The sequence below is a fragment of the Thermobia domestica genome, chromosome 8 (assembly GCF_964235325.1).
Source record: "Thermobia domestica chromosome 8, izTheDome1.hap1.1, whole genome shotgun sequence".
Taxonomy (NCBI): domain Eukaryota; kingdom Metazoa; phylum Arthropoda; class Insecta; order Zygentoma; family Lepismatidae; genus Thermobia; species Thermobia domestica.
Genome location: NC_137461.1, coordinates 42661382 through 42676629, shown reverse-complemented (window position 1 = coordinate 42676629; position 15248 = coordinate 42661382).

Sequence of the window (15248 nt, the reverse complement as noted above, 5' to 3'; positions counted from 1 at the left end):
CATGCGACCTACAAACATATACGAAATGCGATCTACAAACATATAAAAGGTATCATGTTGTTACGTATTCACAAAAATTATCTTATTTATTAAGAATAGATATTTCGTCTTCCATTTTCTAACCGCAACCCTTTCATGTTATCTCTATAGCAACGGTCTTCTTAGAAGCCAGTAGTAGAAAATGGATCGATCTGGAACAGACCTGGCTCATAAGAGGACAACTCACAAGCCACTGAGAAAATGACCACCGTGCACCGTGAGACCACGGCCTTTTACGACCTCCATTTTAGGGGTGTATTCATTCCCTTTTATGAGCACTTTTAAGGGGGTGACCTCGTTCTCTTTTACGACCTCCATTTTAAGGGGTGAACTCGTTCCCTTTTATGAGCATATTTTTCAACTCCTATGTTAATTACGAACACATAGAAGAACAGATAACACATAACACTACGTAACACACAGCAGAACAGATATCAGATAAGAATATGAAACATAGAAGGGGTGTATTCATTCTCTTTTACGACCTCCATTTTAGGGGTGAACTCATTCCCTTTTTTCAACCCTTATTTTAACATAGGAGATAACACATAAGATTACGAACGCATAAAAGAGAAGATAACACATAAGAGTACGTAACACACATCAGAGCAGATAATACATAGCACAGCTAATAAAAGAACATGGCTTATTTTCAACCCCTATTTTAACATAACAGAAATGACACTGAGATTATGAACACACAACAGAACAGGTAATACATAGCACAGTTAATAAAAGAACATGGATTATTTTCCAACCCCTATTTTAACATGACAGTGAATACGAAACATAGTGAAGATTAGATAACACATAAGAGTACATAACACAACAAGGGTGTATTCGTTCTCTTTTATGAGCATATTTTCCAACCCCTATTTCAACATGCCAGAGACTACGAAACATGGCGGACATAGCACAAGGGGTGTATTCATTTTCTCTACCCTTAATAGACCTCCATTTTAGGGGTGACTTTTAAGGGGGTGACCTCGTTCTCTTTTACGACCTCCATTGTAAGGGGTGAACCCTTATTTTAATATAGCAGAAATTACACTGAGATTACGAACACACAGCAGACCAGAGAATACATCAAATCATTCCCTTTTATGAGTACATTTTAAGGGTGGACTCGTTTTCCAACTTTGAACCGATTTGGATGAAACTCGGCATATGGGGGGTTTTCAACCATGCTGAGTACGAATATCATACCATTTTAGGGGGTGTATTCGTTCTCTTTTACGAGCACATTTAAATGGGTGAACTCATTCCCTTTTCCAACCCCTATGAACAAACAGCAGAACATCAGACTACGTAACATAACGAACATACAGAAGAGCAAATTGAACCCCTATTTTAACATAGCACATAGCACAGCTAATAAAATAAGGGTGAACTCGTTCTCATTTTTCAACCCTTATTTGAACATAGCAGAGAATACATTCGAACCCTATAGCAAAGATTCTTTTAAGGAGTGAACTTGTTTTAACTTATAATTGAACACAACAGAGATGATTATTTAAAGAATGCGAAACTTCCGTGTTTTGTTATCAGTTACATAATAACTTCCGCCATATGTAGATAATTCTCATTACGTCACTCATCCGGATTTTTAACCTAGTTTTCTGTTTAACAGACAATAACTTGTCATTCAACGATAGGAATCCCTGAACGTAATGTAATCAATCACAAAGGTATAAAAAAAAGAGGGGAATCCCCGGAGCATGACTCATACTATTGCGCAATATTGCGCAATGCAATCAGACAGGTATAAAAGACTGACCGACATGTTTTCTTGTAATCACTTCCTGTGTGCCGTCTGAAGCGTAAAGTTCAGATATTTTTTGTGTGTGTACGTTTATATTATTAGTGTGGTTTATTAATAGTGTGGTTTTGTTTTCTTTTGTAAGTAAGACATTTTATAATAATACTATTAATATTATATTATAAAAACTCAGTTCAAAATTATTATAGTAACTTTGAAGAGTTAGTTAAAAAAAAATGGCAACAAAAAAGGTTAAATCAACTACTATCAATTCTGATACTCTATTTAATAATAATTTAAAAAAATTTATTTTAAAATGTGATACTGATTTAAATGAGGATAGTGGATGTTTTTTAAATAATAAAATAAAAGACTGTTTAGATATATTACAACAAGAACAAACTAAGACATCGTTTAAAGTAAATTTTTCTTTGGGTACAACTTTTGTAAAACCAGTAGATTTAGAAACATGTCGATTCTTTGTAAATAGTGGTAACGAAATTATTTTACCGAGTACAGATGTGAATTCTATAATAGAAAAATTATTTAATAAAATTTTAGTTGAACAAGAAAATAGGGCTATTAAGAAATCAGGGTGGTCTTTATGTTCTGAACCAAACCATCACTTAGAAATTAAAATCAGTAAATATGATCCGCTTTCCGCTTCTTCTTTTATAAAATTACCTCAATGGATTTTATCCAAAAAGAAATGTGTTATAAATATTCAAAATAATGATAATAGATGTTTTATGTACTGCATTCTAGCTGCGTTGCATCCAGTAAAAGAACAACCAAATCGTGTGAATAATTACATACAATATAGTAATACTTTATTACCATTATTTGAAAAAACCAATATAAAATTTCCAGTCGAAATAGAACACATAAGCAAATTTGAACATATGTATAATTCCATATTTCCTAAGGAACAAATTTCCATTAATATATATGGCATTAACTATGATCATGAAACTATTTTCCCATTACATATAAGCGAAAATGCAGATGTATTTAAACATATTGATTTACTGTATTGTGAAGAAAATTCCAACAGTCATTATTGTCTTATAAAAAATATCAATGCGTTATTGAAGAGTCATAAAGAGAAAACTTATGTAAAATTGCCTCAATGGATTTTATCCACAAAATGTGTTTTAAATATTCAAAATAATGATAATAGATGTTTTATGTACTGTATTCTAGCTGCGTTGCATCCCGCAAAAGATAATCCAAATCGTGTGAATAATTACATACAATATAGTAATACTTTATTACCATTATTTGAAAAATTTCCAGTCGAAATAGAACACATAAGCAAATTTGAACATATGTATAATTCCATATTTCCTAAGGAACAAATTTCCATTAATATATATGGCATTAACTATGATCATGAAACTATTTTCCCATTACATATAAGCGAAAATGCAGCTGTAGGTAAACATATTGATTTATTATATTTAAACTCTCATTATTGTCTAATAAAAAATATCAATGCGTTATTGAAGAGTCATATAAAATTGCCTCAATGGATTTTATCCACAAAATGTGTTTTAAATATTCAAAATAACGATAATAGAAGTTTTATGTATAGTATTCTGGCTGCATTGCATCCCACAAAAGATAATCCACATCGTGTGAATAATTACATACAATATAGTAATACTTTATTACCGTTATTTGAAAAATTTCCAGTCGAAATAGCACACATAAGCAAATTTGAACATATGTATAATTCCATATTTCCTAAGGAACAAATTTCCATTAATATATATGGCATTAACTATGATCATGAAACTATTTTCCCATTACATATAAGCGAAAATGCAGGTGTATTTAAACATATTGATTTATTATATTTAAACTCTCATTATTGTTTAATTACAAATTTAAATGGTTTAGTCAGACATCAGTTAGGTAGTCATCAAACATTTATTTGTAGACGATGTTTAATATCTTTTTATAACAAATCAAAATTAGATGAACATGACAAATTATGTAAAGAACACACTCCAACCAAAATTAACATGCCGAAACAAGGAGAAGTTTTAAAATTTCGAAAATTGAAATTGTTATTACAGAATGATGTGATAATAATTGCAGATATGGAAAGTTTATTAAAACCTATAAATAAACAAAGTGGATCTCATACAGTACAAATTCACCAACATATACCATGCAGTTTTGGTTATATTGTATGTTGGAGTAACAACTATATGAAATCAGATTTAGTTATTTATCGGGGAGAAAATGTATCGATGAAGTTTATGTCTGCTATGGAGAATGAATTAAGAAAAATCATAAACATATTAGATCAAGAAAAACCATTAATACCATTAAATAGTTCTCAGTTACAGGAGTTTAACCTATCCACTGAATGCTCAGTTTGTGATAGTAAATATACGAGTGACAATAGAAAAGTTAAACATCATAACCATTTAACTGGTCAATTTATTGCCACGGTGTGCAACAAGTGTAATTTACAAATTAAGCGTCAAAGTAATTTTATCCCTGTCTTCTTCCATAATTTGTCTGGGTATGATGCACATTTATTTGTGAAAGAATTAGGTTGCACCCCTGGAAATATTTTTGTAATTGCTGAAAGCACTGAGAAATACATAACATTCTCTAAGCACTTTAATTTTAATGGTAGACCTATCGAGTTACGTTTTGTAGACTTATTTAAATTCCTACCGTATAGTCTCGAAAATTTGGTGTCAAAATTAAAACCTGAGCAATTTGTCTATACAAAGCAATATTTTTCCGATGAAAAGTTTCCTTTAATTCTCCGTAAGGGAATTTATTTTTATGAATACATAACAAATTTAGATACATTTAAAGAAACTGAATTTCCTGGAAGAGAGGCGTTTAGTAGCAAATTGAATGGAACACAAATTTCCGAGACTGATTATCAATATGCAAAACTGATTTGGCGTGTGTTTAAATGTGAAAATTTAGGGGACTACCACGATCTATATTTAAAATGTGATGTACTTCTCACAGCAGATGTGTTGGATAATTTTAGAAAGACATGTTTAAATGCTTTTTGTATTGATCCGATTAATTGTTTTACTGCACCTGGGTTGGCATGGCAAGCCATGTTATATAGAACAAAAATTGAACTTGAACTTTTATCAGATATCAATATGTATATGTTTGTAGAAAAATCGATTCGCGGAGGTATTACTCAAGCTGTGTTAAGATATGCCAAAGCTAATAATCCTTACGTACATGATTTTGATGCGGAAAAAGAAAAATCTTATTTACTGTATATTGACATGAACAATCTGTACGGACTATCAATGATTGATTATTTACCATATGGTGGTTTTCGGTGGGAGGATAAAATTGACAATTGGCAAGACAAACATAAAATTATCAATTGGCCCACGGATAGTGAATGGGGATTTTTTCTAGAAGTGGACTTAGAGTATCCAACTGATTTACACGAATACCATTCTGATTTTCCGTGTGCTCCAACTAATGAAGTTCCACCGAATGGTAAATATTCAAAATTACTATTGACACTTAAACCGAAATCGAATTATATTTTGCATTATAGAGTATTACAATTTTATCTAAAACAAGGTTTAATATTGGTAAAAGTACATAAAATATTATGGTTTCGTCAATCTAAATGGCTTGCATCTTATATACACGAAAATACTCAACGTCGTGCAAATGCTACAATTGAATTTGAAAAAGATTTCTATAAGTTATTAAATAATTCTGTGTACGGAAAGACAATGGAGAATGTACGAAAACGAATTGATATAAAATTAATTAACAATGAAAAAAAGTGTAAAAAATTAGTAGCGCAAAATCAGTTTCAAAATTGGGTAAAATTGGCTGATAATTTGGCATTGTTTCATATGGTAAAAAAATCGGTAACCCTTAATAAACCAATTTACGTAGGAGCAACAGTTTTAGAATTATCCAAATTAGCTATATATAACTTCCATTATAATATAATGAAACCGCGATATGGAGATAAAATTAGAATTGCATATATGGATACTGACTCTTTCATTTACCAAATTAAAACTAACAATATTTATAACGATATAAAAGATATGAATGACTATTTTGACACCTCAAATTATCCTGAAAATAATTCTTTATATAGCACAAAAAATAAACACGTTTTGGGTAAAATGAAAGACGAATTAGGTGGAGTTCCTATGATTGAATATGTTGGGTTACGAGCAAAAAATTATGCTATAAAAACTGGTGAAAATAAAGAATTGAAAAAATGTAAAGGGATCAAGAAAAATATAGTTAAAGAACAAATTACGTTTGACGATTATAAATCATGTATATTTAAAAACGAAACGATCTATAAAACACAATTTGAAATTAAAAGTAAATACCATAATTTAACAACAAATCAGGTAAGAAAATTAGCATTAGATCCGTATGATGACAAAAGAAAAATTTTAAATTGTAATATACACACTGTTCCTTGGGGGTATTATAATAATAAAGATGTAAAATGTACGATTTGTATATTATAAATATGATATATTTTTTGGGGATATATTAGTATTAAAAAAAATGTCACAATCAGTTCGAGAACAAATAGTTGCAGAATTACATAAAAGTGCAAGACGAAACTATCCTCGAATACCCGTTATAACGAAAGGGATTCATGATTTATGGCAAGCTGATTTAGTTGAAATGAATAGTGGAAAATTGAAAGGTCTAGCAAAAATTAATCGAAATTACAAATATTTATTAACTGTGATAGATACATTCTCGAAATATGCTTGGGCTATTCCTGTGAAAAATAAAACTGGGAAAGAAATTACACAAGCATTTATAACAGTGCTGAGAAAAGCAAACAACAGCCCTAAATTTTTACAAACTGACAGGGGTCGAGAATTTTATAATTCAGAGTTTCAGAAGGCGATGAACCAAAATAACATTAAACATTATTCCACGTACAGTGATGTGAAAGCAAGTATTATTGAAAGATTTAACAGATCTTTACGTAACATAATGTGGAGACAATTTACACTGCAGGGAAATTATAAATGGATTGGCATTCTGCCGGAATTACTACATAAATATAATAATACTATTCATTCCACTATTAAAATGAAACCTATCGACGCTGTTAAAAAAGAAAATGAAAAACATCTATTGACAAACATCTATTGCAAAAAGTTTTCTGTGATAAAAAGAAAAAGTAAATTTAAGATAGGTGAATATGTAAGAATTAGTAAACTTAAGCGTCCTGGTTTTGATAGAGGTTTTACACGCAATTGGAGTACAGAAATTTTTCGAATTGCTAAAGTTTTCTTCACTAATCCTCCGACATATCACTTAGTAGACTCAAATAATAAACCTATTGAAGGAAGATTTTACGGACACGAATTACAATTAACGAAATTTCCAAACACATATTTAATTGAAAAAGTGTTGCGAAAGAAAAATAATAAGGCCTATGTGAAATGGTTAGGTCTGCCAAAAAGTGAAAATTCTTGGATTGATTTAAAACATACTATATTGTAAAAAAAGAGAAAAGAAGAATTTATAGGTGAAGCATGTCGTCACAATATCTGTAATAGAAATGGAATGGAAAATTCCTTTTACATGTATGGTAGCAGGTCCTACAGGTTGTGGAAAATCATATTTTGTTAAAACATTTCTTGACCATTATAGCAAGTTATTTAAAAATATTGTATGGTGTTATGGTGAATGGCAACCGTTGTATGATACTATTTCAAACTGTACGTTTAAAGAAGGTTTACCTCAAAATAATGAATTTCAAGCACATGAGGGTCCACATCTTGTCATTATAGATGATTTAATGCGTGAGTGTGACCATCGGATTGTAGATATATTTACTAAGGGTAGTCATCATAGAAATATAAGTGTAATATTTATAACACAGAATATTTTCCATCAACAAAAAGGAATGCGGGATATTTCGTTAAATTGTCATTATATTGTTTGTTTTAAAAATCCTAGAGACCAAGCTCAAATTAATTATCTCGCACGACAATTGTATCCAGGTAATACAAAATTTATTCAAGAAGCATATCAAGATGCAACTCGAATTGCACATGGTTATTTACTCTTTGATTTAAAACAAAATACTCCTGATGAGCAGCGAGTTCGAACAAATATCTTTCCAACAGATTCTTTTAATTATGTTTATGTACCTGTAAAAAAATAATAATTGTAATATGGTTTATATTCTAACAACTATTTGTGCTTTAATAGCCGTAAAAATGATTAGTAAGGAAAATGCACTTTTGTTAAAACTTTTAGCAAAGTCAAAACCGAAAGCACGTAAGGCAATTTTACAAAATGCAGATCCTGATTTAATTCGCTCTATTTGTGAATGTTCCTATAACGTATTACAGGGAAATGTTCCATTAAATAAAACAGAGATAAATAAGCTAAAAAAATATAAAAAGGAACTGAGATATTTGGTGAAAAAAGGTCCGTCATTAAAACAGAAGAAAAAACGAATAATTATACAAAAAGGTGGTTTTCTTACTGCTTTGCTTGCACCTATTATTGGAGGTATACTATCTAGTTTAATTAAATAATTATGCAAAACGCACAAAAACTTATTTTAATCACACCAGAAAAATTACATCATTATCAAACGATATTTAATCTTGATGATGAAATGAAAGAAATTTTAAATAATAAAAGTTTAAATGTAGAAGATAAATGGACAAAATATAGAGAAGTCTTACAAAAATATTTAAATATAATTCAAAAACCGGCAGCAGTTACAACAACAGCAACTACCACTACTACTACCGAGGAAGAACAAGGGGACGAGGATGAGGAGGATGATGATGAAATAATATCTACTCTCCCTGAAATTTGTAAACGTAAAGCGAGACCTTTATTACGTAAATTGAAACAAAATCCAAATATTCAATGGGACGATAATGGAAATGTGAATATTAATAATAAATTAATTCCAGGTGCAAATATAGTGGATTTGATATCCGATTTTGTTAGATGTCGTAAGAAAAATATTTCAGTTGCCGGATGGAAACCTTTTGCTACATTATTAGCAAAAGCCAATATACCTTTAGAGTACATTGGTAATCCTCAACGAATAGATTATATTAGAAAACTTACAGAAGAAGACGAAGAAGAAGATGGTCCTCCACCCCGTAAACTCAAATGGTGTACTTATAAGCAATAATAATAATAATAATATTCTATTGTAATCTATTGTTATTTTTAAGTATATAGAAAGAAAGAAAGATGAATGAGCCCTACCTCAACTATTACATACACCAAGCAGGAGGTGATTATAATGTGTATAGAGGTACACCATATCAAGAAGGTTATGGCATTGGTAGTTTACTAGGAGGTTTATTTCGTACTGTATTTCCTTTATTAAAACAAGGTGCAAAAACTGTTGGTAAAGAATTGATACGTACAGGAATTAATGTAGCAGGAGATGTACTAGATAATAATAGACCTATTGAAGAGTCTTTGCATGATCGATGGCAAGAAGCTAAAACAAATTTAAAAAATAAAGCTCAAAATAAATTAAATCAGGTGTTGGAAGGATCTGGAAGACGAAAAAGAAAGAAAGTTCATTTTAGTGGTGGTGCTGGTGTGAAACGGATAAAAAGATCCAAAGATATTTTTGATTGATTGATTAATTATGGAACAAAGTGATAGTTTTTATCTCACACTTCCTAGCAATAGTTCTATGAAATATTTTCCTCAAAATACTCTTGCTTGTTATACTACTAAATTATATCAACCTATTGTACTGGAGAAAGGAGTGTGGGAAACAGCTGTTGTTGAAGTGCATTATACAAGTTCATTTCAGAATGTTTCCAAATATACAAATAATATTTATTACCGTCTCATAAATACAAAAAACTGGAACATAACTCAAATCTTACCAGGCCACTATTATCATGTTGATGATATTCTATCTCAAATTAATCATAAAAGTGATATATTAAATTTACAATTAAAAGTCAAAGCATCAGTGAAACGAATTGAGGTTAATAGAGTAATAAAAGATCAAGAGAAGCATATACAAGTACGCCTATCTCCTGAACTAGCCAGAATACTAGGTTTTGATCATATTCAACAAGAAGATATTGCAGTTGTTCATCATGCTCGTTATCCACCTGATTTACAAAAAGCACTACCTACACTTATGTATATTTACAGTGATATTGTAGAACCACAAATGGTGGGTGACACCGTAGCTCCATTGTTACGTATTATAAATACAAATATTACAGAGCATGGTATTAATAATGTACATATTTTTGATAATCCTCATTATGTCACTGTGCAACGTAAACAATTTGATCAAATTATTATTGATTTAAGAGATAGTACAGGTAATCCACTTCCTTTCCAATATGGCAGTGTATGTGTAAAATTACATTTTCGTAGACGTAATATGGTATTGTAAATTTTACCATGTGTGAATATTAATAGTAAGAAAAGAGAAGAAAAATGCAGTGTGAGTGTATGAAATCAGAATTAGATTTATTTGCTGGTTTACCCACTCAAACCAGTATTATAGGTAATAAAATAGTTCCATATAAACCTGTGGCTTCAATAGCTGATAATGCACCAATAGAATTTGTAGTCCCCGGTCATGGGGATGACTATATTGACTTACCGCACACAATGTTATATGTTAAATGTAAAATTACTAAATCAGATGGTTCTAATTTAACTTCTGCCGATAAGAAAATCGGCCCTGTAAATGATTTTCTCAATGCAATGTTCAGTGAAGTGCAATTATATTTAAATAATCAAATTATTTCCTACTCTTCACATACATATCCATATCGATCGTATATTGAAAAACTACTAAATTATAATGCTGAAGCTAAAACAACGCATCTTCAAACATCAATGTGGTTTAAAGATACTGCAGGGCATATGGACAGTGTGGCCGATGCTAATGTAGGATTTAAACAACGTTTTCTTCTCACTGCTTTAAGTCAGTCATTTGAATTATTGGGTTATATTCATGCTGATATTTTCAATCAGGAGAAATTTTTACTGAATGGTGTACAATTGCGTATTAAACTAATTCCAGCTAAACCTACATTTTGTCTAATGGGTGACGCAGATGCTGATGGAAAAGTTGTAATTACAGATGCAACATTGCTTGTGAAAAAGGTTGATGTATCACCAGCAGTTAAAATAGCACAAAATAAAGTATTACAAAATCCTAAATTTAGAATAAAATATCCTATAACAAAAGTGCAGGTGAAGACAGAAACTCTGCCACAAGGAATTATGGATAGTACACTTCCAGATCTGTTTTCAGGCATAGTGCCTAAACGTATTATTATTGGTTTTGTTACTAATACTGCTTTCAATGGTACTTATCAAACAAATCCATTCAATTTTCAACATTTTAGTATGTCATTTTTTACATTGTATGTTGATGGAAATCCAATGCCCTTCAAACCTTTACAACCAGATTTTGATAATAAGCTATATGTACAAGCATATTCTACGTTATTTACAGGTTCAGGTATTTATTATTCTAATCAAGGTAATAATATTTCACTCGCTGAATATCCTAATGGTTATACTCTACTGGTGTTTGATTTAACTCCTGATTCAAGCGCAAGTGCTGCATTTCATACTAGTCCACAACGGCAAGGAAGTGTACGTTTAGAGGTTCATTTTAAAGAAGCACTGCCATCTCCTGTAACAACAATTATTTATGGTGAATTCTCTTCAGAATTAGAAATTGATTTCCAGAGAAAAATATATATTAATTAAAGGGAAAAAAATGTTAAATACAATTGAGCTTTATGAAGCATTACAACAAAATTTGCCTAAAGATCATTTTATTGGTGTGTATGCCGCCGATGAGTTACCTTTGTTTATTCATACATTTCCAGCCGCCATAATTATAAACACTGATTCTAGTGATAAGCCTGGTGAACATTGGGTTGCTGTTTATATATCTAATATGTGTGTGGGAGAGTATTTCGATAGCTATGGTATACCTCCCTATATACAACATCATATAAGGTTTTTAAAACGAAACTGTCTGTATTATACATGGAATAATAGACGTATTCAAGGTGATTTATCTCAATTTTGTGGACATTACTGTTTCCTATATTTAGCATGTCGTGCATCTGGTTATTCGATGCAGGATTTTTTAAACAAATTCTCACTCACTACTATTGATGCTAATGATATTATGCTTTATTCATTTATGAGAGTATGATGATGTTATTTTTTTAAACTCCGCCATTGCCGGTCCCAAGCCCTGGATGAGAAAGGAGGAGGGTTGGGGGTCTTGCTACCCCCGTAAAAGAAAATATGCAATGAATACACCCTTGAAAAAGTGTTATGTGCTCTACTGTGTGTTACGTAGTGTTAAGTTTTATTAGCTGTGCTATGTAATTTCTGCTATGTTAAAATAGGGGTTGAAAAAGGGAACGAGTTCACCCCTTAAGAGAACGAGTTCAATTTGCTCTGCTGTATGTTCGTTATGTTACGTAGTCTGATGTTCTGCTATGTGTTCGTAGGGGTTGGAAAATATGCTCATAAAAGGGAACGAGTTCACCCCTTAAAATGATGGATTCAAATAGGGTTGGAAGGGTGGAACAAGTCTTATGTATCTGCTGTGTGTTCACCTCTGCTATGTTTCGTAGTCTCTGTCATGTTGAAATAGGGGTTGAAAACGAGTTCACCCTAAAAATGGACTATGCTCAAATAAGGGTGGAAAAATAGGCCCACTGCTATGTTACGTATTCTTATGTCATTTCTGTTATGTTAAAATAGGGGTTGAAAACGAATTCACCCCTAAAATGGTATGATATTCGTACTCAGCATGGTCGAAAACCCCCATATGCCTAGTTTTATCCAAATCGGTTCAAAGAGCGTATCCAATCGCTATGTTACATAGGTATTCATTGTCTTAAAATAGGGGTTGGAAAACGAGTCCACCCTTAAAATGGAGGATGTTGTGTGTTACGTACTCTCAGTGTAATTTCTGCTATGTTCAATTAGAGGTGGAGAAAATGAATACACCCCTTGTGCTATGTCCGCCATGTTTCGTAGTCTCTGGCATGTTGAAATAGGGGTTGGAAAATATGCTCATAAAAGAGAACGAATACACCCTTGTTGTGTTATGTACTCTTATGTGTTATCTAATCTTCACTATGTTTCGTATTCACTGTCATGTTAAAATAGGGGTTGGAAAATAATCCATGTTCTTTTATTAACTGTGCTATGTATTACCTGTTCTGTTGTGTGTTCATAATCTCAGGGTCATTTCTGTTATGTTAAAATAGGGGTTGAAAATAAGCCATGTTCTTTTATTAGCTGTGCTATGTATTATCTGCTCTGATGTGTGTTACGTACTCTTATGTGTTATCTTCTCTTTTATGCGTTCGTAATCTTATGTGTTATCTCCTATGTTAAAATAAGGGTTGAAAAAAGGGAATGAGTTCACCCCTAAAATGGAGGTCGTAAAAGAGAATGAATACACCCCTTCTATGTTTCATATTCTTATCTGATATCTGTTCTGCTGTGTGTTACGTAGTGTTATGTGTTATCTGTTCTTCTATGTGTTCGTAATTAACATAGGAGTTGAAAAATATGCTCATAAAAGGGAACGAGTTCACCCCCTAAAATGGAGGTCGTAAAAGAGAACGAGGTCACCCCCTTAAAAGTGCTCATAAAAGGGAATGAATACACCCCTAAAATGGAGGTCGTAAAAGGCCGTGGTCTCACGGTGCACGGTGGTCATTTTCTCAGTGGCTTGTGAGTTGTCCTCTTATGAGCCAGGTCTGTTCCAGATCGATCCATTTTCTACTACTGAAGCCATAGTAAGTATATTGACCGTGTATTCAATAAGGCTGTTACTTCACCGAAAAGAGACTTTCCAGATGAAATGTCTCTAGGATAAAGATAACATGAGGCGGTAGTTAAACTGTGAAAATAATAAAGAAAGAAAAGAAGGAAAGAAGAAAACAGAAGAAGTGCAAGAAAAGAGAAGGAAGATGAAGTATCAAACTTATCCACATAAAAGAATAACCTTAAAACGAAATATTCACAATCCTATTCTGTAAAGAAAATTATTTCACTATTTCAACAATCAACTGTTTCAACGATTACGCTATCTTCTTCTGTGCTATGCAGCATTGAATATATATATACAGATTATATTTAAATGTAATAATAATAATAACTAGATATTCCTTCATAAGTTTCATTGACATTGTTTTCAGTGTATGCCTAAGCTGAACATTGACTCTATTGGAATATATATAAAAGGGAGGGCTGCTAAAATGTTGGTTAAAATCATTCATTATCAGATACTCTATAGAAATAAACATAGTCAATCCATAGCACCATATTTCAATTTGAAATTTTACACATAAATTAAATAAATAAAATAAAATCATAATTATACTAATATCATTTGCTAGGAAGCCTCTATCTACAGTTTATAGGAAATAAAACAAATATTTTTCCAGCTGGATTTTATTTACAATTAATGTTTCAACATATTCAAGTTAAAAAATAGAAACATCTTGGCAGAAATAAACAAATTAATAGTTTTCAAAATGGCAATACCTCCATCCTCTACGGAAGTAAACGTAATACAGTTTCATCAATATTTTACATAAGGTTTGTAATTTCGGATAATTTTCAAAACAGACAATGATTTTTAAAAAATGTTTTCTTATGGCTTTACTTGCCACAGAAAGTTTCCTTAAAGTTCTTAATAACATTTCACAAAATTGCACCGTTAGAAAGTATATTAAAAACGTAAAACAAAAATTCTGAATTTTAGTTCTCAGGGAAACGTTCTATAGCATCAAGTATATTCATTTTCGTTCAAAAGGAAAGCTGTGTGTTACAGTAAAGTTCCAATAAGAAGTGAGTTCCTTGCTTCCTACAACGCTATTCATGTGATTTATTTAAGAAAATACTAACAAAGGATTAATCAATAAAGCACAGCAGCTAACATATTCACCAACAGTGAACAGTGGTTTCTTCCCTCGCGAAGAAACTACAATTACAGACAGAAGAAGCAGATCTTGGTAGTAGGAATAATCTCGTTCACTTAACGACATTCTTGAGGTGTCACGGCAAAATTTTTGTTCTCCTGGTGGAATTTTTTCGACATTCCCTGCTCAATAGAAAAAAAGTCTTTACCTTCCGTAACATGTCACTTTCAGACAAATATACGCATAGCTTTAGACGGCTAATTTTAGGACCATTTTGCAGAATTCATATCTCAGGCAGCAGATTTCCCTTCTCCGCTAGTTAACGCAAGAAGGAAAAAAGAATCCTCTAAAGATTCCACATACAGAACCAATAGAAGGAAATATTAAATTCAATCCCCACTTCAGTTCGTCTGCAGACGAGAGTTAGAAGTTATCCTGTATCCTTGAAGTGGAATTCAGAAGTGGGCCTGCTATGAGGTGAGAAATAATTGTCATTG